The sequence below is a fragment of the Papio anubis genome, chromosome 18 (genome assembly GCF_008728515.1).
Source record: "Papio anubis isolate 15944 chromosome 18, Panubis1.0, whole genome shotgun sequence".
Taxonomy (NCBI): domain Eukaryota; kingdom Metazoa; phylum Chordata; class Mammalia; order Primates; family Cercopithecidae; genus Papio; species Papio anubis.
This window is the reverse complement of record NC_044993.1, coordinates 57,148,820-57,176,750: the sequence shown is the minus strand read 5'-3', so window position 1 is coordinate 57,176,750 and position 27,931 is coordinate 57,148,820. Positions and strand designations below refer to the sequence as shown.

The following is a 27,931-nucleotide window of genomic DNA, read 5'->3' as shown; positions in this document are numbered from 1 at the left end:
AGCTGGGCATGGTGGTGGGCGCCTGTAGTCCCAGCTACTTGGGAGGCTGAGTCAGTAGAATGGCATGAACCCAGGACGCGGAGCTTGCAGTGAGCCAAGATCGTGCCACTCCAGCCTGGGCGACAGAGCGAGACTTCATCTCAAAAAAACAACAAAAAAAAAGTGGAGGTAGCTCATTCAAGTTCACCCAGCAAGAGAGTAAGCAGAGACGAGGCATGATGGCTCACGCCTGTAATCCCAGCACTTTGGGAGGCGAAGGTGGGCAGATCACCTGAGGTCAGGAGTTTGAGACCAGCCAGGCCAACATGGTGAAACCTAGTCTCTACTAAAAATACAAAAATTAGCCTGGCGTGGTGGTGTGCGCCTGTAGTCCCAGCTACTCGGGAGGCTGAGGCAGGAGAATGGTGTGAACCCGGGAGGCGGAGCTTGCAGTGAGCCGAGATCGTGCCACTGCACTCCAGCCTGGGCGACAGAGCGAGACTCAAAAAAAAAAAAAAAAACAAGAAAAAAACTCCACACCTGTGTTGTTGAGATTGCTAATTCCATTCTTCTTCTTCTTTTTTTTCTTAGAGACAGGGTCTTGCTCTGTTGCTCAGGCTAGAGTGCAATGGTGCAGTCATAGCTCACTACAGTCCTGAACTTCTGAACTTAAGAGACCCTCCCACATCAACCTCCCAAGTAGCTGGGGCTACAGATGTGTGCCATCACACCTGACTAATTTTGTAATTATTATTATTTTTGTAGAAATGGGGTCTTGCTATGTTACCCAGGTTGGTCTCGAACTCCTGGTCTCATGTGATCCTTCTGCCTTGGCCTCCCCAAGTGTTGGGATTACAGGCATGAGCCGTTGTGCCTGGCTCCATTCTTTTTTTAAATGATTAACTTGAGGATTACAGAGAACTGGCTTATTTAGGGTTGCTAAGCCTGATCTGTTTTGTTTATAGCTCACTTTTCTTGATAATTGTTTTGTTTTCAGAAATTACAAGTGATGCATCTTCATCATTGCATACTTAGGAAAGACAGAAAGGCACTGTGTGGATAACAGACTTTCTCTGGCTGTTGCCAGAAGGAAGAGAGATGTGGAGCGAGGTGGGTCCTGGAAGGAAATCCTGTAATTTATTGGCAGGTGATGACACGCTTGTCACCATATTCTTTGTGGATGGGACGTGCTTCATTCTGGCCGTACCCAGAACTTTTCCCAAAACATCGTTTGACATTGACGATGATGGAGACAATCTGCAAATGTTGGTTCCAGGGTAGAGGAGGGAGTTTCTGAGCCAGAGTGGGTCGTTCCCATGCCGTCCACTTAGATAAAGTCCTGGCTTAGAAAACCCCAAACACGCTAAAGTGGATACTGTAATGGGATTTATGCAATACTCTATGAAGGGCAAACCCAGCCCCATAAATACACGTCCGAAATTCAATCTGCCAAATGAAACGTTAAAGGCGCCAAATGGATTGAAAGGATCAGAGCTAAGATGTAGTTTGCCTGCTCTTGATAAGCTTATCCAGCCTTGCCACTAGGAGTGAAGGAAAAAAAAAGGGGGGTGGGGTGGGGGAATGGAGTTAAGGATTTTACTGTATTCTCCAGTATCTTAGATATTTTCCTTTTCAATGAAAGTGGAGAAGGAGATTATCAGGCCTCTGGCTGTGAAGCTAGTGTTCCTGATTCACAGGAAATGCTGTTAAGTCCCTCGCCGGAGCCCAAATTCCATTCTTCAGACCCCAGAGCCTCCTAGGTGGGGTTCCTTCTGTACCTGGTAGACTCAACTACCCAGCACCCAGATGACCAAGGTCATGGCTGGACCCACTTGTGGGCCATCCCAAGTCCTAGTTTCTAGCCCCAAGTTCTGCCTTTGACTCTGAGCTGGCTGCTACCATCGTGGGTGTTCGTGGATTCTGAAGTGAGTTAGGGGAAGACTGCCACTGCAGACACTGTGGATCATTCCAGGCAACCCTTCCCGACCGTGCTTCCTTACTTTTTTCTGATTCTCCATCTGCTGGAAATACTGGTTTTCCCAGAAATGGGATGTTGCAATAGCTCAACATTTCTTAAGATTTTCTTGCACTACTTGGTGGCAAGCCAAAGGTATATCGCTAGAGTTTTCATTTCCTTCCAAGCACATGGTAGTTTTTTCTGCCATCAGAGTGTGACCTCAAAGAGTCACTTGTCGGGGTGACAGCATGGTTCAAAAGACATGACTTGTTGGGTGGGTATGGGAGGTTTTGGGTGTGGCTATGTGTGGGGCGAGGTGAATTTGGCTTCCACCTGGCAAGTTTTCTCTTCCTTTTTTTTCTAAAACAGCTGATGGGCTTGAGTCTTTGTCATCATTACCCTCACTCCTGATTCCCATTCTCCTCAGGGCTTAGGTCTTTGGAAGCTCTTGGGCTGGGTTTGGGTTGGGATTGGAGGCTGTGGGTTTGGAGGCATCTCAGGCACTGCCCGTCTCTGCCCGAGTGATGCTCTGACCACAGACGAATTCACCGTTCACTGTAAAAATCAAATACCTGGTCCTTGCATGGTTTTTTCCCCCCCCTCTTTTGACGAGACAATTGATGTGCCACCTCCAGTGTATCTGCTTGGGTTGGAGGACTTGCTTCAACCTCCTCTAGAACAACCAGCGTGTCTTTGGGTTTATTGCAGTTTACAGGATCTCTAAGTTATTTAAGCACTAGAGAGGTGAGAGATGAAAAAGGGAAAGATACAATGGAAACCATTTTTTTAAACAACTTTATTGAGATATGATTTACATAGTGTAAAATTTACACATTTCAAGGGTTCTACGCAATAATTTTTAGTAAATGTACTGAGCTGTGCAACCGACACCATAATCTAGTTTTAGGACATTTTCTTTCTTTCTTTTTTTTTTTTTTTTTTGAGACGGAGTCTCGCTGTGTCGTTCAGGCTGGAGTGCAGTGACCGGATCTCAGCTCACTGTAAGCTCTGCCTCCTGGGTTCACACCATTCTCCTGCCTCAGCCTCCTGAGTAGCTGGGACTACAGGCGTGCGCCACCTCACCTGGCTAGTTTTTTGTATTTTTTAGTAGAGACGGGGTTTCACCGTGTTAGTCAGGATGGTCTCGATCTCCTGACCTCGTGATCCGCCCGTCTCGGCCTCCCAAAGTGCTGGGATTACAGGCTTGAGACACCGTGCCCAGCCGGGACATTTTCATAACCCTGATAAGACTCCATATGCCCATCGGAGTCCATTCCCAGGCAGCCACTAATCTGCTATCTCTATAGATCTGCCTATTCTGGACGTTTTATATAAATGGAAGCCTGCAATATGTGGGTTTTACACCGGCTATCGCGTGATGTTTTTGAGGTCTATACATGTAGTGATACATTGCTGAATAGTATTCCATCGTAAGGGCGTACTGCGTGTTATTTACTAATTCACTGGTTGATGGACACTTGGGGTGTTTCTGCTTTTTGGGCTGTTGTGAATAATGCTGCTATGAGCATTTGCATAGACGTCTGTGTGTGGACATAGGTTTTCATTTCTCTTGGGGAGATTCCTGGGAGCAGGATTCCTGGGTCACATGGCAAATTTATGTTGACATTTTTAAGAAATCGTTGAACTGTCTTCCAAAGTGGCTGTGCCATTCTGCATTCCTGCCAGCAGTGTTTGAGTGGAACCAGCCAATTTTTTTTATCTTCTTATAAACCGGGTGGTGAAGAGGTTTATTAGACACCGCTGTGTGTGAAATGCAACCATTGGTATCTGCCTGTGGGCAGCAGACCCTCACTGGGGCCTTGATAACACACAGGAAAAGCCTCCACACCGATATTCACATTGGCTCCCCCAGCAAAATTCAGAGCTTCCAGACCCCAAAAGGATCCACAGTCATGGCTCCTTCTCCCTTCTACCCTCCAGTCTTGCTAGCCACACATCCCTGCAGTCCATCTCCTTCCAAAAAGGATTCGCTTTTATAAAAGATGCTCTGTGTCACACTCTTGCTAATTTAGCGACTTTATTGGACAACGTGATTTACCATCCGTGGCCTGCCTTCGAATGGATTCATTTACCTGCATTGATTGCTGTATGTCGGTGTTAACTGCCACCAGAAAATGCACAGCGGTGCTTAAAAACGGTGTAGCATTTTGCTTTCTGATAATGATAGTTAACTCCATCTTTGATCGCCAATGACATGGTATTCCCCTTCTGAAGATAGACTTAAATTGCATAACTCTGTTCCTTGGTGATGAGAAAATAAATTACTTTTCTACACTGTGTTCGGCTAAGTGCTTCATAAATTTGGGTTCTTTAGTAGGTTTTCGTTCTTTTCTGGGGGTGCTCTTTTGCTTCTCAAAGTGGAATCCTTGGACACGCAGTATCAGCACCCCCTGGGGACTTGTTAGGAATGCAGAATCTCAAGCCCCACCCCCGACCTTCTGAGTCCCGAGTTTGTACTTTAACAGGATTCCCAGGCGATGGATGTGCACGTGAAGTTCTAGAAGCACTGCTTTAAGCCATGGGTCAGCAAAATAAGGCCTTGAAGGCCACATCCAGTCAGCTCAGTGGTTATATAAATAAAGTTTTATTGGAACACAGCCACGCCCGCTCATGTATGTGTTGTTGTTTTGTGGCTACTCAGCATTCACCTGCAGAACTGAGTAGCTACCACAGAGACTTTACGGGCTGCAGAGCCAAAAATGTGTACTCCTGGATCTTTACAGAAAATGCTTGCCCACCTCTGCTCTGGAGATGGTTTTATTTTTATTTACTTATATATGTTGTAAATTACTAGCTTTTTCTTGTTTAGCTTTACTCCTTTTGCATTTATTTTACATTTCGGGTCATTTTACGTTTCTTTTTTCAGGTAAGTTATGAGTGCTGTTCAACCCCAGTTTACTTTAGATACTATCCCTTAGAATGAGATAATGAAAATTAGAAGAAGCTCAGGCTTCAGATTCTGGTCTACAAACTAAAACGTTTTGAGGATCCCTGAGGTGGCTGGTTAGCTCTGTTTTTATGTCATTGTATTTTTTTTGCAAGCAAGGAGGCTCGTGGATTGTGAATCTGGAAGACCATATATAAACATTCACAAATTAGGATGGGGAAGAAAAGAATTCCTTTGTCAAATCATAGCATCTGGTTAGGTTGGGAAAATATAGGGAGACGAGCCATGGGAGGCACCTTGGAAAGGGAAGCAGGCAAGACTGAGGGCCCCTCCAGGAATGGCCTGCACTTGGTTTAATGTTCTGCTGCCGCCATCTTGAAATATATAATTTTTGAACAAGGCACCTGTATTAGTTTGGTTCTCCGGGGAAACAGAACCATGTATAGGCTGAGTGTCTCTTACCCAAAATGCTTGGGACCGGAATCTTTGTGCATTCTGTATCTTTTCAGATTTGGGATATTTTGTGTTATACTTACTGCTTGAGCACCCGTAATCTGAAATTCTGAAATCCAAAATGCTCCAGTGAGCATTTCTTTTGAGCATCATGTTGGTGCTCAGAACGTTCTGGAGCATTTCGGATGATTGCATTAGGGATGCCCAATCTGTGTATTATAATCCCAGCACTTAGGGAGGCTGAAGTGGGCAGATCACTTGAGGTCAGGAGTTCAAGACCAGCCTGGCCAACATGGTGAAACCCAGTCTCTACTAAAAATACAAAAATTAGCTGAGCATGGTGGTGGGCACCTGTAATCCCAGCTACTTAGGAGGCTGAGGCAGGGGAATCGCTTGAACCTGGGAGGCAGAGGTTGCAGTGAGTCAAGATCGTACCACTGCACTCCAGCTTGGGCTACCGAGCAAGACTCTATCTTAAAAAAAAAAAAAAAAAAAAGATTATGGGAATTGGCTTCCATGATTATGGAGTTTGGGAAGTCCCTGCAGCTGCTCTCTGCGAGCTGGAAACCCTGGAAAGCTGGTCATGAAATCCAGTCCCAGGCCAAGAGTCTGAGAATCAAGGGAGCCAATAATGTAAATCCCGGTCTGAGCTGGAGAAGGTGAGATGGATGGATGGATTTTTGCTCAAGTGGTGATGCAAGAAAAGTAAATTTCTTTCTCTTCCTCTTTGTGGGCCCTCCATGGACTAGCTGATGGCCACCCACGTTGGAAAGGGCCATGTACTTTACTGAGTTCACCAATTTAAATGCTGATCTCATCCAGAAACACCCTCACAGATGCACCTAGAAGTCATGTTTAACTGGGACACCCTGTGGCCCAATCAAGTTGACACACAAAAGTAACCATCCTAGCTGCCACTTTTATTTGACATGAGGCCCTGCAACTTAATGTAACCATTTCTGGAAGATGGTGATTGGAGCAAAAGAACTTAAGAATTCACCATCCCTGGAGGTTAGAGCAACATACTTGCCATTGAGTTAACCTGCGGCAGAATTCTCTTGGGCCAGTGATTTTATTGCTGTTGCATTTCTCATCAGCAACTCAACAGGTTTCTTGGCTGGCTCTCTCTTACCTTACTCTGTTTGTGCCAAGGGAAGAAAGACCACTTTTAATGATTTCTTGAATTAAGCAGTTAGAGACTTAAGCCTGCTCGGGCAGAGGGGGTTTCAAAGTGAATTTTGGATTATCTCCAGTTAAGGATGGTGTTTGATCCTCACAACTTGAAGGTAATTAATTTCAGGGAATGTATGTTGCTCCTTTCCCCCCTGCAGAGGCAGATTGAGAAATGCTGCTTTTCAAAGACGGGTGCTTCTTAAAGAAATTGAGCTCCCATCCCCTTTAGGTTTGAGGTCCCTGAGTCTTTTGAGCAGTTGGAGTTTTTAGGCCACAGGTCCCTTGTGGAAGCTTCCCAATGGCCCTGCATCCTCCTGATCCCTATGAGGAGGCATTTCATCCATTGACCCTGCAGGTAGCTGATTGAGTCTGAAATAGCAGCCTCCCAGCCCAGCAGGGACCAGAGTAAAGGAACGTTTGCTGTAATTTCTTTCCTCCTCCCCCTCTGAAAGATTGTTAATCAGGAACCTTTTGGAAACAAAAAAGGAAAGCAAGAAAAGGGAGACCTAGTTTGGTGAACCCAGTAGAAAACTACCACATGGTCGAAGCTTCCCAAAACCCCTGGCGGCAAGGGGATGTCAGTTGGTGAGTGGGCTGGGGCTGCAGATGACTCAAAAGCTCAGACACACTGATGACAAGAGATGCTTTTAGCACTTTTAGAGAGACCAAAGGACATTTGATGATCATCATGACCGTAAATAATTATGCATTTGTAATCAGAGCTGTGACCATTTATTGAGCATCTACCATGGGTCAGGTTCTGGGCCAAGTCAGGTGCATCTCTTAATTCTCTCAACAGCCCCTCGGCCTGGCTCATTTTATAGACAGGAGTCTGAGGCTCTCAGATTTAACGTGATCAAGAGCACACAGCCGGAAAATGACAGGGTCAGGTGTAAGCTCTGCTGCCAGACCTTGTGCTGCACCCTCAAGCTGCCCTCTGTCCTTGCTGTTCCTGTCAAAGGCTACTCCAGTCCTGGCACAGTGACTCGTGCCTTTAATCCCAGCACTTTGGGAGGCCGAGGTGGGCAGATCATCTGAGGCCCGGATTTCAAGACCAACCTGGCCAACATGGCGAAACCCTGTCTCTACTAAAACTACAGAAACTAGCTGTGCGTGATGGTGCGTGCCTGTAATCCCAGCTACTCCGGAGGGTGGAAATCGCTGGAACCTGGGAGGTGGAGGTTGCAGTGAGCCGAAATCACACCACTGCACTCCAGCCTGGGTGACAGAGTGAGACGCTGTCTTAAATAAAATAAAATAATAATAAGAAAAAGGTCCTCCAGACCCCACCTATCCAATAGTACTGTGTCAGAAGTTGGGTGTGGATTGAAATTAATGAGGCTCCTATAGGTTGGAACTCTAAGTAATTGTTTCACAGAGTGTGGCTGAGATGATCTGAGGTGGTAGACGGGTGAATGTTTAAAAAAAAAAAAAAAAAAACTTTTGGCATTTAAATGAAATCTATATACCTGGCTTATTAAACTTGTGATTTTAAAGTGAACTAATGGTTCCTTTTAAAACATGAATGTAAGAAAAGAAACAGTGAGTCTTTTATGTACAAATAAGAGTGTGGGTAGGACACATGTGGATGCTGTCTCAGCTGTTCTAGAAGCATCTTCTGTGCACAGCTGTAACCAGCTTGTGTTGGGGATGTGGGGCGACGCATTTGAAAAGCAGAGCTTGAGGCTGGGAGTGGTGGTTCACACCTGTAATCCCAGCACTTTGGGAGGCCAAGATGGGAGGATCGCTTGAGTTTGAGACCAGCAAGGAGAACATAGTGAGAACCTGTCTCTACAAAAAATAAGAAATCAGCCAGGTGTGGCGGTGCACACTTGTAGTCACAGCTACTCAGGAGGCTGAGGTGGGAAGATTGCTTAAGCCTGGGAGGCTGCCATGAGCCGAGATCACACCACTGCTCTCCAGCCTAGGTGGCAGAGCCAGACTCTGTCTCAGAAAAACCAAACAACAACAAAAAGCAGAGCTTAACTTGGAGACGTTGTTTGCGGTGGCGAAGAAGTCTTGAGCCAAGCGTCAACGTTTTAGACTTCCTCATTCATGATGGTGGTGCCGTCACCCCTTCTCTTCCGTGGAGACGATTTCACCACTTGTTACCCAAATCCCAGATACCTTCGCTGCTTTTCAGAATTATTGATGAGTGTTAGCAGGAAGCCCTTTCCACAGCTTGTGAGGTTCTCCATTGCGTGGGCTCTGCCTACCATGATGCCTGGTTCTGTATCATTCACCACCTAATTACGCCCAAGCCACACTCTCCGTTCTCTGTCTCTATCCTGCCTCAGGGCCCTTGCAGTTGCTCCTGCTTCTATCTGGGATGCTTTACCCTACATTTTTGCGTGGCTGACACCTTAGCATTCTGGTCTTCACTCAAATGTCATTTTCTTACAGTGGCCTTTCCTTTCCACCCTACTTAAAGGTTTTCCTCTCTCCTTAGTCATGTGACAGGTCTGCGAATGTTTTCTCTAAAGGGCCAGATAGGAAATATTGTAGGCTTATGAGCCATAGGGTCTCTGTTACACCTACTCAGCTCTGCCATTGTTGTGCAAAAGCAGTCAGAGGCAATAACTTAGTGGGCATGGCAATGTGTCAATAAAACTTTATTTACAGAAACAGGTGGTAGACTGGATCTGACTCACTGGCCAAAGTTTGCCAGTCTCTGCTCTATGCTATTGCCTTGTTTTGTTTATTTATTTATTTTTTGAGCCGGAGTCTCACTCACACTTTCTCCCAGGCTAGAGTGCAGTGGTGAGATCTCAGCTCACTGCAACCTCTGCCTCCTGGGTTCAAGCAATTCTCATGCCTCAGCCTCCTGACTAGCTGGGATTACAGGTGTGCACCACCATGCCTGGCTACTTTTTGTATATTTAGTAAAGACTGGGTGTCACTATGTTGGCCAGGCTGGTCTCGAACTCCTGACCTCAGGTGATCCATCAGCCTCAGCTTCCCAAAGTGGTGGGATTACAGGTCTGAGCCACTGTGCCTGGCCGTAATGCTATTGCCTCGTTTTATTGTTGTCATAAATTTATCACTATCTAAAATAATCTTGTTTATTTGTATGTAACTTTTTCTCCCTGTATCTAGAATATAAACCCCACGAGGACAGGAATCTGTCCTTTCTTCTTGTTTAATGTGGTATCCTCAGTCCCTAGCACTTAGTATGTGCTCCATGAATATTTGTTAAACAAATAGATACTGTCATTGATGGGATTCCTAAATGCATTCATTCTCCAGACATGCACTGCTCCCTTACTTTGTTCCTTGACTTACGCAAAACATTGGAAACAGATCTCGTGGCACAATACACATATAGACATGGAAGCGGTTATGGTACAACATGACCTACTAAACAACGTAGGAAGTGGCACAGGGTGGTGGGACATTAACTCTCTGGAAATTAGAGGTGGCTTCTTGGAGGGAGTGCCATCTGAGCTGACTTTGAAGGATGTATTTAAGGTATTTGGTAGGCAGTGGGGAGCAGGAAGGGCGTTCTGGACCCAGGGAACAGCCTGGGCAAGGCGCGGAGGCTGGAACCAGCCTGACTGTGTGCTGGGGGAGAGAAAACCATTCAAGGTGGATGGAATAAATAAGCCCAAGTGTAGCAGCAGATGGAATGAACGGCAGCAGGAAATTGGGGACTCTATTGGATTACTTTCCTATGAACAATTAACGAAGGGCCTTTCCTGAAATATGGGCTTGGGTGCCATGTATTTAAATGTGAGCTTTGGTTTCTGGGAAGCAAAATGTTACTTTGCTACCTAGAAGTATAAGAAGAATTCTTTGTCCATGGGTCTGGTGAAAGCTAATACGCCTTGTCGGTTGATTTAGCCTCAACTATCTAGAGTGGGTCGACATTTGGAAGGCAGCTACCTGGTGTCCTATATAATTGGTAGGTCCAAGAAAAATGGTTTCTTGGCTCTTAAAATATATAGACGATGTTAATGAACAGTCTTCTGGGTCTCACCCTGCGATGCGTCTAAATCCCATCAGTTGTCAGCGGGGAGTTAAGCACACAGCAAAGGGCAGCATCTGGCTGTGGAAGGAAGTGGGGGGGGAATTGCAAGCGCTGAGTAAAATTTTATTGAGGTGGGCCAGCCCTGCTGTTTACGAGGTGCTTCAAGGGAAATCATGACCTGCAACGCTGAAGACTGTTCCTCCTTACCACCCTGGCGAGGGAAACCATCCCCAAGACTGCGGGGAGTCCACCTCCAACTTCCAAGGCTTGGCCAAATCCTAATGAGGCTGGAGCCAAGTTTGAGGGTGGAGGCTGATGACACAGGAGGTCACAGGAGAGGGATATAGACGCTTATTCAGCACCTAAAATGTGCCGGCTGGTGGTGATGTCTGTACTTACCATGTGGTACAGGGTCGGGGTATGTTTCCACATATCTTTTTTTTTTTTTTTGAGATGGAGTCTTGCTCTGTTGCCCAGGCTGGAGTGCAATGGTACAATCTCGGCTCACTGCAACCTCCGCCTCCTGGGTTCAAGCAATTCCCCTGCCTCAGCCTCCCGAGTACCTGGGATTACAGGCGCCTACCACCACAGCCAGCTACTTTTTATATTTTTAGTAGAGACAGGGTTTCATGTGTTGGCCAGGATGGTCTCGAACTCCTGACCTTGTGATCCGCCCGCCTTGGCCTCCCAATGTGCTGGGATCACAGGCATGAGCCACCGTGCCCAGCCGTGTCCATGTATCTTATTTTCTTGGTATTTCTACAGCATCCACATAATTTAACTTCCCGGTAATGGTTTACTTCATATTTTTCTTTACATCCACTCACTTTTTACTTAGCTCAACCTAAGCTATAATGTCCATAAAATCATGGTATTCATGAAGCCTATCATCTTCTAACACATCAGCATAAAGACATAAGTATTGGAATTTGTAATAAAAGGTTTGTTCATGAACCGCATGGAATAACTGGTTATTTGTAACGTGGCCTTATCTTGTTCAGTTCTCTCAGGTTTGCTAGAAGGTGTCCTTGCTTTCATTTGACAGGTGAGGAAATAGAGAAGTTTAGACAGTCACCTAACCTCACACAGCTAAAAAGTGGCAGAGTCTGGATTGGAACACAGATCTTTTTGGGTTTTAAAGCCCAAGTTATTTGCATCAGCTTTTCAGAGGAAGTAAAGGGTAGATGATGACCAAGTGTCTCCTGGGTTGGATGGACAGATTGAGAGCTTGTCAGAACAGGCATAAATGGTTAGATGGGGCCAATGAGACTTCCTGCCTCTTCTTGGGAGGCAGAGATGGCTTCAACCACTGTCCTGTAGGTTCCCGTGGATTTTGCTATAGGACTTGCTTGTACTGTGAGAATTGTTCTGGGGCACCACTGCTGTGGCATGATAAGCCTGTAGTCATCTCATGAAATAACAGTAATCCTTTGGGAGGCCAAGGCAGGCGGATCACCAGGTCACGGGATCGAGACCATCCTGGCCAACAGGGCGAAACCCCGTCTCTACTAAAAATACAAAAATTAGCTGGGCGTGGTGACATGTGCCTGTAGTCCCAGCCACTCAGGAGGCTGAAGCAGGAGAATCACGTGAACCTGGGAGGCAGAGGTTGCAGTGAGCCGAGCTGAGACTGAGATTGCACCACTGCACTCCAGCCTGGCTACAGAGTGATACTCTGTCTCAAACAAACAAAAAAACAGTAATCAATATTGGCTCTTGCACAAAAGCCCAGGAGAACAAAGTTGTGGGGAGGATGGCACATGGGATTGTCCCCACAGAGCCACAGCACAGCCACAAGGATGACAGGGGGCCCCTCCTTTGTATCGAAGGCTGATTAGTATTCAGCCCTCAAGGAAGTACCTTGGGGGGAAAAAAAAATCACCTTAATGGGTTCGGGATGAGCCCTACTGCCAGCCATTGTTGGAAGGCGACAGGGAGGAGACTCAGCTGCCCCTGAGGAGTGGCAGTGATGGCCCAGTGCAGAGCTGATCCTGTTTTGGGGCAATTTCACATGAGATGAAACATCAGGCACTGCTGGGGAGGCCTGCTGAGATGGGCGGCCCCACTGGGCAGTGAAAGCACCGACTCCAGTTTAAGGGTGGCAGCTTGGGGCAGAGGAAGAAGGGACCAGATAAAGTTGGCAAGCCCAGCGAGGTGACCAGGATATTAGCAGGGAAGAAAAACTGCATTTGGCAACCCGTTGTTCCGTCAAATTCTTAGGTCGTCGTTATTGAAGATCCCACATTTGGATGACTGTGATCAGATGTACTGCTAGTCTGTATGGTGACTTTGCAGGGCTAAAAAGGTCTTAGCAGAAGACCAGAGCTCACCGATGCAGGGCTTCGTGAGCAAAGCACTGGTTGGATTTCAGCCGCTACTTGCCACTTTGCGGTACACAAATCATACAACCATTTGCAGTGACCCCAAAGAAGATCTAACGTGTGTTTCAATAAAAAATATCTGTGAGGCCAGGCGCAGTGGCTTACACCTGTAATCTCAGCACTTTGGTAGGCCGAGGTGGGCGGATCACCTGAGGTCAGGAGGTCAGGAGTTCTAGACCAGCCTTGCCAACATGTTGAAAACCCCGAGGTCAGGAGGTCAGGAGTTCTAGACCAGCCTTGCCAACATGGTGAAAACCCGTCTCTACTAAAAATGCAAAAGTTAGCCAGGCGTGGTGGTGCGCACCTGTAATCCCAGCTACTCAAGAGGCTGAGACACGAGAATCACTTGAATCTAGGAGGCGGAGGTTGCAGTCAGCCAAGATCACACCACTGTACTCCAGCCTGGGCAACCGAGTGAGACTCTGTCTAACAAAAAAAAAAAAAAAAAAAAAAAAAAAAAAATCTGTGGGCCAGGCACAGTGGTGCATACCTGTGATCCTAGCACTTTGAGGGGCCAAAGTGGGAGGATCACTTGAGTCCAGGAGTTTGAGAGCAGCTTAGGCAACATAGTAAAACCTAATCTTTACAAAAAATTTAAAAAATTAGCTGAGCATAGTGGCACACTCCTGTCGTCCCAGCCACTCAGGAGGCTAAGGTGGGAGGATGACTTGATGCCAGGAGGTTGAGGCTGTAGTGATCTGTGATCATGTTGCTGCATTACAGCCTGGGTGACAGAGCGAGACCCCACCTCTGAAACATTAAAAACTTAGCCAGACGTGTAGACCTAACTACTTGGGAGCCTGAGGTGGGAACATTGCTTCAGCCCAGGAGTTCAAGGCTGCAGTGAGCCAAGATTGCACCACTCAATCACCTGGGTGATTGAGTGAGACTCAGTCTCGGAAAAAAAAAAAAAAATGTTAACAGTTCTCTGGTATTCCATAATAAGCTATCTGAAAACTGAGTGGCTTAAAACATTCATTTTGTTTTGTTCCTAATTTTGTGGATCAGAACATTAGGAAGGGCTCTGCTGGGAGGTTTGTCTCGGCTCCACATGATGTCCACTGGGGCTGGAGGATCCACTTCTAAGACTTCTTCATCCATCTGTCTGGTGCTTTGTTCCTCCTTGACCCCTCTCTCTGTTTCTCTCCATGTGGCATCATGCATCTTCCTGTGGCTTGATATTCTCACAGCTGGTTGGCCTCAGGTTAGTGTCACTTCTGATGTGGTGGCTGGCCTCCAACAGGTAGGAAGGTGGAAGCTGCCAGAAAGTTAAGGGCTACACTTAAAACTGGCACAGTGTCACTCCTGCCATATTCTGTTGCTCAAAGCAGTCACAGGGCCTGTCCAAATTCTAAGGATGGGAAAAATAAGCCCCACCTCTTGAAGGGATGGGGGTGGCAAAGTCACCTTGCAGAAGAGCATATGGGATAGGAAATATAGCTGCGGTCATCTTTGGAAAATGCCGTCTGTCACTCCTTAATTGGCAGGGATATTTCAGGAGCCTCATGGTGCTTCTCCTATCTTGGACTCCCTTGGAATCCCATAAAAAGAATAATGATAGACAAAGCACAGGCATGTTCTCCTAAGATCGAAATACATGTCTGAGTCTTAATTTTCCATGGCTTCTTCATGGAGTCCTAATGATTGAGCTGAAAGGTTACTCTAATAAGGTAAACAAACTTGCAGAGTAGAAATAATCCCAGCACAAGTCACAGCTGTGGCAGAAGGGAAGAAGGTATTAATACATGCATACCTGTGGTGGTGCAAGAGTGGTTGACTCATGTTTGGTGTTTGGTGTGGGCCCAAAGACAAGAGGATCTAGCTTAGACCAACTCATCTCTCATCCGAGCGTTAGAAATCTGAAGTGTGTTTTACTGAGTCCAGCAACAAAGATTCAGTTGCTGAAATGAAGACAGATTCAGACAGTAAACTGATGTTTTTGGTTGGAATTTTCTTCAAAGCTAAACCCTGGGGTCATTACTAGATATTAGTCTCCCTGTAAAAATATGGTGTAATAAATGACGTGCACACACATTCAGTAGAAAGAACATTTGTACCCTTGGTGAAAAAATCTGAATAATTAGCCTAGCACATTTTTTGGGATAGTGCTAAACTTCACAAAGAATAATAGGAAGAGAGGTTGCATATTAATTATATCTGGAGAGGAGTTGCCCTGTTCTCTTGAAGTATTCTAGATAGAAGGCGGCTTGGCTTGCAACCGAGGCCTGGCTACTTAGCTATGACTATGAGTAGGTATCTACCTGGCGTCTCCCTTTATTCACCTATAAAATGAAAAAATTACACCTATTTTACCTAACCCTGAGACTCTTTTAGGTATGAAACAATGCGATACAGTTTTTAAAAATTGCTTTGTGAGTTCAAAAGTTCTTTACCTATTGAGCCATTATTGCTAATAATATTTAGCATAGCACGTTTCTGTTGTCTAAGAATTAACATTAGCCATTACTTCCTGGCTTATTTAAAAATGTAATGTATAGGGTCTATCATTTCTTGAAAATACAAAATTAAAAAAATTAATTGTATAACTCTAGCATTACCTAGGGTTTGGGCACAAGCTATAATTTGGGCACTTGTGGCTTATACATACATTAAGTAAGTTATTTTTGCCGGTTTTGGATAACGTGGGTAGTACTTTCTATGATGAAAGGCTTGATCCTACAAAGACAAAAGAGTAAGCCACTAAATGAGATTTTGCTGCTTTACATAAACTTCACCCAGTCATTGCACCCTATTGAATGGACTAACAGTAATGAGTGGATTACTCTCATTCCAATAGATTTTAGATTCATTATTTGTCAACAAATAGTTCTTTGAGGGCCAAGGCGGGGAAATTATCCTTGCCATGAGTGACCCAGTGGTTTCCTAACTCCTGTCTCATGGAATGTTGCTGCCTTGATGAACTAGCCAAGATCATTCCATGCTCAAATCAAAGGAAGCGGGCTCCCTCTCTTTCGATTTACAGGAGGAAAAAGGTCAATGGATTAACTTTTCCGTATATATTTTTTGTTTTGTTTTGTTTTTTTGTTTTGTTTTGCTTTACTGTAACTTTTTCTTATGTTTTTAGCATCTGAACTCATTTCAGCATGTGAAAATGCAGTGAAAGATGTTGTCTAAAATGCAAAATTCAGTACCAAGAGTCATTTCAGTTGAAGGCATTGCCCGTTTCATTTAGTTTACAAACTGCATGGTTACTGCTAAATTGAAAGACCACTGTATTATGCTGTGTATCCAGGATGGGTGTATCTGGCCCACTGCCTGTTTTTGTAAATAAAGCTTTATAGGAACAATAAACTAATACATCGCTCTTGTAAACCGGAAGTGAAAACTCTCTCCCCAGGACAACTCAGAGAGAAAGTACTTTACTTGACCATCAGCACCCAAAGCTAAAATTCTAATTTAAAATACTCTCTGTATTCTGATGGGGCATCCATTTTAAGTACAACCCAAGTATTGATCCACCCCATAATTTTATGTATATTGTGCATTACTGCTAGCCAACATGAATATTATATAGTACTATAAATGTTTAACTGTACATAGTACATACAAATACATAAGTACAACCAATGCTTATTAGACATGCTTATAAGCAAGCACTTCAATTACTTAACTAACTATAGAACATAACATCGGACCTTCAAAGTCAACTCTCGACCCCAGGAATATCAACCAGTATTACAGATCCTTGATAGTACATAGTACATTCAGTCGTTCATTGGACATAGCACATTTAAGTCAAATAAATCCTCGTCACCACGGATACCCCCCTCAGTTAGTGGTCCCTTACCCACCATCCTCCGTGAAATCAATATCCCGCACAAGAGTGCCACTCTCCTCACTCCGGGCCCATAACACTTGGGGGTAGATATGCCCATTCATTTACATACTGTCTGTAACAGTGCTCATGCTATAACTGCATAGAGGGCATAGAGACCCCTGAACTGTGTCAGTGAGTGTAATGAGCAGTCTGTCTTGTTTTTGTTTTTGTTTTTGAGACAGGATCTTGCTCTGTCGCCCAGGCTGGGGTGCAGGGGTACCATCATGGCTCTCTGCAGCCTTAACCTCCAGGGCTCAAGCGAGCCTCCCATCTCAGACTCCTGACTAGCTGGGCTACAGGCATTCACCACCGTGGCTGGCTGATTTTTGTATTTTTTGTAGAGGCAGGGTTTTGCCATATTGCCCAGGCTGGTCTCAAACGCCTAGGCTCAAGCAGTCTACCCACCTTGGCCTCCCAGATTGCTGGGATTATAGGCATAAGCCACCATACCCAGCCTCAAGCTACTTTTTTTTTTTTTTTTTAACTCTGAATTTTTTCCAAACATGACAAGCAACCAAAGCTGCCATTTTGTTGAGACATGGCTTAGTCTGAATGTTGTATTCTTCCTCCCAAACCTGCATCAAATCTGATAGGCTGGAAATAAAATGTTTTTATTATTTTTAAGAGAGCATGAGGCTGTGGTTAAAAAGAAAAGAGAGGAGGCACTTGGAGGTATATAATCTGGTATAAATCCAGCCTCCACCTTAATCTTTTTACACAGTAAATTCTTCGTCTAATCCATAAATAATATATTTATTAAGCATCTAGTCCTAGCTGCTGCCTAAGGTGTGTACAAGCCAAACAACTGTTTATTATGCTGGATCTTATAGGGTTCTGATCATCTGCTACTGTGTAACAAATAGTTCTCTAACTTACTGGCTAAAACAATGCTTTAGTATCGTCTCTCAAAGTTTTGTGGGCTGACTAGACATGGCTGGATGGTTCTCTCTTGGATTTCTGCATATGTTACTGACACATATGGGCTGGGCTGTGATCGTCTGAAGGTTTGGCGGTGGTGGATACCCAAGGTGTCTTATGCACATGCCTGGCAGTTGGTGAGGGTTGTTGGCTGGGAGCTCAGCTGGAGCTGTTGGCTGCATCAGACGTGGTCTATCCTGTGTGTCTTGGCTTCTTGCCGCATGGCGGCTGGGTTCCAAGAGGGAGTTTCCCCAGAGTGAATATTCTGAGAGGTCCAGCAGGAGCTGCAAAGGTATGTATGTTATCATTGAGGCTTGGAATTCCCAGAACATCACTTTCACTGCCATCTGTTGGTCAGCTGAGTCTTGGCTTCAAGAGGAGGGGAATAAGACCCTACCTTTCGATGAAGGGCATGCCAAGGAATTTGAGGTCATCTTGAATCCGACCCATATGCCTATGGTGGTGAACTGGCTTCTTTGTTAAATTGTAACTTTGAAGAGTCCTGATGCAGAGGAAGCTGTCTTGATGCTAAGAGAGCTTTTGATAGAGTAGTTTGGCCTGGAAAAAGCCCAGAGGAGGCTCTGGGAGATGCGTAAGCAGGGATGGGAAGGTTAAGCAGCGTTAACCTGGTGAAAAGGGAGGTCGGAGTAATCCAGGCACAGGAAACAATCTTTGCCAGCGTCCTGGGGCAGGACTGCAAAAGGTTCTAGACCTAAACTAGAGCTGAGAGAATGAGAGGATTGTGGTGGAAGCTAAGGGGTAGTAGCTGAATAATGAAGACCAAATTTCCCAAGCTTCTAAACTTCATTTTTCTCCCATGTAAAATAGGGTAATATTTACTATACAAGGCTGTTGCGAGGATAAATTAAGAGAAAGTCAGTAGAGCCTTGCACAGTGATACTTTCTTTTCTCCTGGAAATGGCCGTGAGTCAGTGGAAAACGCATATCACCTGACCTCTTTTTGGTGTCCCTATCTTACTCATGACCTCCTTTCTCCAGGGTCAAAACTGAGCTTACAAATTATGCCTTCAAACTTGCAAGCAATCCATAAAGTCTTACCAAACTGTTAAGTGTAGTCCTGGGACTTGTGAAGGGTCCAAAACGGATCTGAACCCTTGCCTGGTTATTATTTGATTATTAAAGCAACACCAGCCACCTCGTTAGCACTTGTGGGTACTCTAGCAGCACCAAGGTTAACCGTCTCTGCTGGCTGTCCGCGCTCATTTGCATGGCTTCCTCCTCTCCCCCACATCTCCGGTAGTTAACGCACATCTTCACTCTCACTTCCTTGTTCAAAGAGATGTTTCACCACGGTGCAGATGCGTGCCCCTGGCAACGCCTGGTGGAGGCAGCAGCTGAGAATTCTGTAAATCTGTGCTGCTCTCCTGCAGAATTCAGAATCTAAATTCTAGCATTCCAGGACCTGGGGAGGGTAAAGCCTGTTGACATGCCAGCAGGAGCCACAGCTCCTCCAGGGTCATTTTCGAAGCCAGAGTCTGCTGATGTGCGTGGCAGCCTTCTAGCTGCACAGGCTGATTGTGATAGGGATGTGCTCACTGGACTCCACAGTCCCCTCCTTTCTCAGTCCCTCCCAGGCACCCTCTGTGCTTTCGTGTCTCAGGCCCCATATGAGGAACCAGGACCATGGCCTTTCACAGGGAGCTCGCAGTCTGCTGTGCTAGGGAGTTTATACTTTTCCCCAAATAATCCCCCAAATGAGTGGAGGGCCTATCCTCTCCACTAATGAGGTTGTGGCAAGGCCAGTTTCTATTCCATAAGCCCAAGCTTCTTTTTGCCCCTGAAATAGCATCGTGGTGGAGTCTCACAATTTATTCCAGAAGGGGTGTGAGGTGCATATTTGGCAATGTCTGGAGACATTTTTGGTTGACAGGACAGGGCGGGAGCTGTTATGGGCATTTAGTGGGTACAGACCAAGGGTGCCAGTAAACATTCTACAGACTGCGGGGCAGCGCCACAGCAAACAGTGATCCAGCCCAGACTGTCGGGAGAGCCAAGCTTGGCTGGACCCCTGCTCTCCTCTCATCGCCTGCTTTTCTTTTGTCACTGTGTCACTGCCATACTGACTTTCTGGTAGTTCCTCAAACATACCCAGCCCTGTCCCATTTGGGGACCTTCATACTTGCTGTTCCTTCCAGAATGTTCTTCCCCAAAGAAGCTGTCTGTGATTCTTGATCCATGATCAGGAATCCACTGGATTCCGTGATTATACCCTTTATTCAACACTTCCCGTGTGTCTGACAGACCGCACACACAGCAAATGGAATCTCGTATTCCCGCTCACCACAGCAGCTTCTCCTTTTCTCCATAGCTCTTATCCGCATCTGAACTCTCCATTTATTTATTTATTTATTATTTTTATTCATTTATTTTTTTTGAGACAGAGTCTCACTCTGTAGCCCAAGCTGGAGTGCAGTGGTGCTGTCTCAGCTCACTGCAACCTCTGCTTCCTGGACTCAAGCGATTCTCCTGCCTCAACCTCCTGAGTAGCTGGGACTACAGTCACGTGCCACCACACGCAACTAATTTTTTGTATTTTTTAGTAGAGACTGGGTTTCACCGTGTTGCCCAGGGTGGTCTCGAACTCCTGAGCTTAGACGATCCGTCCGCCTCGGCCTCCCAAAGTGGTGGGATTACAGGCATGAGACACCGTGACTGGCCTCCATTTATTTCTGAGATTACCCCTCAGTGACCTCTTTCCTGCTGGTCTGTAGGATTCATAAAGACTCGGACTCCAGCAGAGTTGCTCACTGCTGTGTTCTCAACTCCTGCACCAGCTCTTGGCATACAGTAGGCACTCAATATATATGTGTTGCAGTGGGGGGAATGAGAAATAGGGGAGGCTGAAAGTACGGAGAGGAAAAGAGAGTTTTTAGAGTCAGAAATCCTGGCTGCATGCACCAATTCCAGCTTTGTGTTTTGGGGGAAACCTGCTTAACCTGTCTGAACCTCAGTTTTTCATTCTGCAAAATGGGAATGAAGATCATCCCGCCCTCTCTGAGATGGTTTTGGTGTTTGTACCGCAGGCTGTGTGTGTGTGTGTGTCTCACACACGGGAAGTGCTGAATAAAGGGTGTAATAGTTTTTCTCTGTAGGGGGTCTGGAGTTGTGATTCCCTTGGAGAAGGCAAAGTGAGGAATCATTGCGGTTGCCATCCACACAGCGCTCACCACATGCCGGCCCAGTTGTGTATTCACGTGCTTTAATCTCACAGCATCTTGTGTCGTCCTGGTCCCCGTTCCATAGCTGAGCAAACGGCAGTGCAGGGTGGTGAGGGGCTCCGCTGGTACACACAGTGAGGAGGTGGCGTGGTGGCAGAGGTGACCTTCACGCAAACCCAGGCTGCCTGGCTCCGTAGCCTTAACCAGGACACCCGCCACTCCTCTAAGGTGTGTTTTTCGTCTCCCTTTGCAGAAAAGCTCTTTTGCTCATTTCTCATGACGTGTGTCAGGGCTTCCTGTGGGTGCCCAGTGGAGTGTAGGAGGAAGCAGAGAAAGCAAGGCGCTTACAATGAGACCCATCCACGGGGCCGTCCCGTTTTGTGGCTGGGTCTTAATTTATGAAGGTGTCTGATAGCCAGGCATGGTGGTGTGTACCTGTGGTCCTAGCCTCTCCAGAGGCTAAGGCTGGAGGATTGCTTGAGCCCAGGAGGTCGAGACTGCAGTCAGCTATGATCGTGCCACTGTACTCTGGCCTGGGTGATGGAACGAGACCCTGTCTCTCAAAAATAAATACAAATAAATGAAGCCCACTCAAATAAATAAATAAATAAATAAATAAATAAATAAATAAATAAATAAATAAAGCACAGCGAGGTCAAATAAATAAAGCCCACCAAATAAATAAATGAATGTGTCTGGGTGACAACACAGTGAGGTCAATACCCTGGAAATAAAATGTTAGTGTGACTCAGTTTCCATAGAAACAAGAGGCACAGCATGCCTGCAGGGCCACAGCAGGAGGCTCCGTTTTTTGTTTGTTTGTTTGTTTGTTTGTTTTTGGTTTGGAGGCAGAAGACAGGAGTAAAGAGAAAATCTAGGCCAGAACCTTTACTGGGGTTCCCACAGGAAAGGTGAGGCAAGGCAGGGCAAACAGTTGAGGATTGAGCAGTTTGAATAATTTCAGGAGGGCTCTGGGTTCTAGAGGGGTCTCTAGCTGCCTGCTACCTGGCCCCAGGATGGTTTAGGGCAGGGGAAGATTGGCTTGGTGTGTGAGAGTTAGATAAGCTGATGGCCGAGGGGGTATGGACTCTGGGTTGGTTGGTTTGCATATGAGAGGCTTGCTCCTGGTTGAGCCCTCTGCTATCTCTAAGAATGGGCTAGAACTGGAAGGGGATGTCTTCCCCCAGGTCTGTAAGACCCCTAATGCTGGAGCATCTACAATACAGGAAATCTGTCATCTCAGCACTTTGGGAGGCTGAGGCACGGAGTTTAAGACCAACCTGAGCAACATGGTGAAACCCCACCTCTACAAAAAATGTAAAAATTAGCTAGGCATGGTGACGAGCACCTGTAGTCCCAGCTACTCTGAACACTGAGGTCAATCAAATCTGAGAGGTTGAGGCCGTAGTGAGCTGAGATCACACCATTGCATTCTAGCCTGGGTTGCAGAGCGAGACTCTGTCTCAAAAAAAAAAAAAAAAAAAAAAAAAGATGACAAAACATAACAAGGTATAGTTGAACTAATTAGCCCTGTGATGAATGGATGGCAAATAGGCAAATGTATTATCTATGAAAACACACAGAACACCCCCCTTCCTTGCTCATATGTGCGCACCCAGCGTGACTGCTTAGAGTCCTTGAAGGGTGTGAAGCCAGCCCATTGTCCCCTCAGTGCACAAGTGTGTGGCATTGAAGCATGCCTCTATACCGTCATCAGATATGTTACTTCTTTTTTGAGTACCAGGTCCCAGGGGGGCACAAATAGGATGACTGTGGCCGTACCTCTCTTTGGGCTGTATTCATTGACTGCCTACTTTGTGTCAGCCACCAGCCTGGGCACTGAGCGTACAATGGTGAGAAAGTAGACATAGTTTCTGACCTCATCCAGCTTGTGGTCTGGACTAGTTTTGAGGACAAGGTGGGGAGTGTGGCTGTATCTCTGCAGACATACTTGGGCTATATTGGTCACAGAAGTCAGAGGCTCAGCAGATACGAACATTGTGAACATGGGCTGGACTGCAAATCAGGTTCGGGATTTGACTAGTTACACATCCTTCCCTGATTCTCTGCAGCAGTGCTGCCATCAGGAAAACATCTTGGAAAGGAATTAAGCACTATAGCTGTAGATACACCCCTATTGAAGTGTTCCTCGTTTGGGAAAGTAAATCTGCATTAGGTCCCCTTGGGACTCAGTTAGTTGGGCTGCCTTCCAAGATGGTGGATGGTGATCCACTGGGAGACCTAGTATAGGAGACTGTCCTGTTTCCATTGGGAAATCAGAAAAAGAACTTTGATGTCTTAGAATCTTTAGAGCCTCTTTGCCTCTTTTCTTCCCCACCCCCACACCCCCAAATGCTTCAGAGTAAGACTATTCCCCCCGCCAATCCTTGGTGTTTGGTTTGAATTTGGTTGCCATGGTATTTAATCTGTTTACATGAGTTTTATTTTGACCTCTAACTACAGAATGAAGAATGTGGTAGAGTCTAGGCTGAGTTAAGCCCAGAATGCTGGAATCCTTGGTATGTGTGTGGGGTTTGTGTGTGTTTCTCTACGTGTGTGTGCACCAGCACCCCCTCACGTGGACCTGGTGCCATGTGCCAGGTTCTGCCCTGTGTACCTCTATACCCCCAGGGGTACTATTCACGTAGTTTCTTGTGTGAATGATGCCCATGAACCTGGGCTGCACGGTGGCCGTGAGAATGCAAACTGCACTTCCCCAGGATCTTCAGCCCCAGGAACTGTGCAGAGCATTGTTGGGGGCCATTTTGGGGCTCAGAGAACGGGTCGTGGGTATACTTCTTACACATGCCCTTCAAATCAAGTTGATATGAGAGATGCTGGACACCTGCTCATTAAAACATGAATGTTGCAATGTGGAAGATCTTCTTCCCCCTTTTATGCCCCCTCTTGCCCCGCCAAGAAGTTTAAATGGGCTTTCTGAAAATGTTCCCAGAGAAAGAAAACATCCTTTTCACCTGAGGCCTCCTGGCCACCTACTGATTGAGAGCCGGATTGTGAGTCAGCAGGAGGATGTGCAAGTTAGCAGCTGAATTAACTGTGTCCATCAAAGTCAATAAGGTGACTCTTTTGCTCATCAGAGGCCTTCAGGGCACTGGAGTTTCTTCGTGGACAGATTCCGGAGCCCCTGACTCTGGTTTGAAACCAGGTAGGCATTTGCTCATTCTCCCACGATGGAGGTGAAGCTGAATGCACCACCACTGCTCTTGTTGAACTACAACAATTAAGAGCTCAGAGGCCCCAGAAAAGTCACCCTCTTGATCCGTGACCCCCAAACTCAGAGCCAACCAAGGGGTGTTTTCAGCTGCTGTTGGGAAGTGATTGTTCTCGATTCAGTGTTATGAGGCCTCGTTGTCACAGCCAAAAGACTTCTTCAAAAAATAATAAACTGCCCATTCATCAGGAGAAATGACAGGGAATACCGTCTAAGCAATTTTTTTTTAGTGACTGGGCATTTTTTTTAGCAGCCCCAGGTGATAGTACCAGCATTCCTTGCAGAGTGACACAATACAGTGCAATTTGGATATAATTAATTAATTAGGGAGCAAATTGCATTGAGTAGGTAGCTCTTTGCTTTAATGGCAGCTTATGAAGAAACTACCACTGTGAAGGGGGTTATAATGTTATTTTAGCTTTTATTATCAACATCAACAATATCAACTGATACTTTTGTACAAACTCATATTACAAGTACTATGTTCAGTGGTTGGTTTAAATTGACTTCTGTAAGTTTCACTGCTGGCCCATGAGGTGGGTGCTGTTATGAATAATACTCTCAGATGGGAGTTGAATAATTTGCCCAAGGTCTTCCAGCAAGTAAGGGTTGGGGAGCAGGGTTCAGACCCAGGCATGCAGGTTCCAGGGCCCCAATTCTTTACTGCTAGATGTGTTAACACACCTGTTTATTAGCCCATTGACAGCAATCTGTAAAATATGCAAGAAGCCTGGTGCTAATGAAAGTAATTGCAGGCAGCCGGGCATGGTGGCTCACACCTGTAATCCCAGCACTTTGGGAGGTTGTGGCAAACAGATCACTTGAGGTCAGGAGTTCGAGAGCAGCCTGGCCAACATGGTGAAACCCTGTCTCTACTAAAAAGACAAAATTAGCCGGGCATGATGATGTATGTCTGTCATCCGAACCACTCAGGAGGCTGAGGCAGGAGAATGGCTTGAACCCAGGAGGCAGAGGTTGCAGTGAGCCGAGATCACACCGCTGCACTCCAGCTTGGGCCACAGAGTGAGATTCCATCTCAAAAAAAAAAAAAAAAAAAAGTAATGACAGGTGATATGGTTTGGCTATGTCCCCACACAAATCTTATCTTGAATTGTAACTCCCAGAATTCCCATGTCATGGGAGGAACCCAGTGGCAGGTAACTGAAGGATGGGGGTGGTTCTTTCCTGTGCTGTTCTCGTGATAGTGAATAAGTCTCGTGAGATCCGATGGTTTTGAAAAGGGGAATTTCCCGCACAAGCTCTCTCTTCCCTTGTGTGCCGCCATGCTAGATGTGCTTTTCGTCTTCTGCCATGATTGTGAGGCCTCTCCAGCCACATGGAACTGTGAGACCAATAAAGTCTTTCTTTTGTAAATTGCCCAGTCTCAGGTGTGTCTTTATCAGCAGCATGAAAACAAACTAATACAACAAACAATGGAGAATCAAAGCTTACTGTACCCGCTTTTCTCTCTACGTACTTAGGGCTCTAATACACCTTTTGTGTCAATACTTTTGGATTTCCTGAAAGAACAAGTTATGTGGGGAAACCAGCCTGGTACAGAATCGATTCTGGCAAAAGGGGCAGCCAACAGCGGTCAAGGTTTGGGGTTTGTGCTTGGTGGTGGCAGTGTGAACTCATTAGCAGCAGGGACAGGGTCTGTGCTGGTCAGTGCCAGTGTGGTTGGGATGTGATCTCCCACAGCAGAGCCTCCACATTTGGCTTTGGTTGTCCCAAGCATCCTACAGATCATCTGGTATCATTCAGGATATTCCTTTTATGCCTGAACTGGGCAGCATGGAGTCTTTTGTTTGCAACCATAAAACTCTGTCATACACACACCCTAAAAATGTGTCTCAGCTCGGCGTGGTGGCTGGCACCTGTATTCTCAGTACTTTGCAAGTCCAAGGCAGGTGGATCACTTGAGGTCAGGAGTTCGAGACCAGCCTGGCCCACATGGTGAAACCCTGTCTCTACTAAAAATGCGAAAATTAGCCGAATGTGGTGGTGGGCACCTGTAGTCCCAGCTACTCAGGAGGTTGAGGCAGGAGAATCACATGAACCCGATAGGCAGAGGTTGCAGTGAGCCGAGATCGCGTCACTGCACTCCAGCCTTGGCAACAGAGTGAGACTCCATCTAAAAAAAAAAGTGTCTCAATACTTCAAAACCAATTGAGTAATGTTAATGGACTTTCCTTCTCAAATGTGTGACCACCCCCATCTTTTCTCCTGACAAAAGGAACTAGGAAGATAGCTGTGGTTCAAGATCAATGTTATGCACATCATTGCTGAAATACGCACATCATTGCTGATTGGCTGGTGCATGAGGAGCCTTGAGGAACTGTCGGGAAGTAGCAGATCCAAGCTGCTAGGACTTTTGTGTTCTTGGGTCTAATGTGTATATTTCAGTTCCTCCTTGCCTTCAAACTGCCGGCGTCTCTCAAATTCCTTCTTATTTTCTGCTTTCCAGTAAACTTCAAAATAGAACTAAATTGCAAGTTGGAGCTTGACCTGTTACTCTTTCTAGCGTCGAAGGAGGAGGTTCTGGTACGCTGTGGCAGCTTCCTACTCCTTCTGTTCACTTTTAGAAGGTGGCTCTGAAGAAGGTCTTTGTAATTTGCATCTTTTTTCCCCTGACTAAGGCCTTCTTCAGTTTTGACATGTGTCATTATGGCTACATTGTTTGGCTCAGTTTCTAGAGCCTCATTTGAGTTCTCAGTGCTATCTAAATCTGGCCTCTGGCCTCTGCGCTCGCTCTGCGCTCAGAACAGACCTGGGAATGTCACACAAAGCCCTTCTGATGCCACCCCCACCAATATCTAACACTTGTTACTCTTTTTTTTTTTTTTTTAGAGATGGAGTTTCACTCTTGTTGCCCAGGCTGGAGTGCAATGGCGCAATCTCTCGGGTCACCGCAATCTCAGCCTTCTGGGTTCAGGCGATTCTCCTGCCTCGGCCTCCCGAGGAATTGGGATTACAGGCGCGCGCCACCATACCTGGCTAATTTTTGTATTTTTAGTGCAGATGGGGTTTCTCAGTGTTGGTCAGGCTGGTCTCAAACTCCTGACCTCAGGACGCCTCATCTTCCCAAAGTGCTGGGATTATAGGCCTGAGCCGCCGCCCCCGGCCTATTGTTTTGGCAGCTAGAAGCACATCAACCAAGCATATTGTGGTGCTAGGCAGTGAGTTTTCAAAACACTGGAGGAATTTTTCCAGTTTGAAGCTGAAAATTAGGTAACTGATTAGGAAATTTAGTAGTGAAACTGTGAGTATCCAAGCACAAAACTCAGGAGTGAGTCTGAATCATGAGAGAGTTGATATTGACTTTAGAAGATCAGTACTGTGATATTCACAGGGCTTTGGCTCTTAGAATTCATGAGAATTTATAATATGTTCTCACTCGATGATTGCTTACCAAGCATATGTCACTACACTTAACATGCACTGTGAAAAGCAAAACATCATTTATTCCTTAAAAAGAACTCTGTGTTGTACCCATTTTCCAGGGCAGGTGATTGAGGCTCTGAGAGGCTATCATCGTATGTTTTGTATTACTATAAAGGAATATCTGATGCTGGGTAATTTATAAAGAAAGAAAGTTTATTTGGTTTATGAGTCTGATGGCTGGTAAGTTCAAGATTAGACATCTGCATCTGGCGAGGGCCTCAGGCAGCTTCACTCACGGTGGAAGGTGAAGGGGAGTTGGCATGTGCAGAGATTACAGGTAAGCAAGAAAGCAAGAGAGAGGGAGGGGAAGACCAGGCTGTTTGTAAACATCCAGCTCTTTCAGAACTAATAGAGGGAGGGCATTGATCTATTCGTGAGGGATCCACGCCCAAGACCCAAACACCTCCCATTAGACCCCACCTCCAACACTGGGGATCAAATTTTAACATGAGGTTTGGAGGGCAAACACATCTAAGCCATAGCAGAGGCCAAGTTACTTGCT

General features: G+C 45.9%; 1 protein-coding gene across 2 annotated transcripts in view; it reads left to right on the top strand.

The window, feature by feature from the left end:
• Window positions 1-27,931, top strand: part of XYLT1 (xylosyltransferase 1) — a 370,892-nt gene that overhangs the window by 36,677 nt on the left and 306,284 nt on the right. The window lies entirely within an intron of this gene.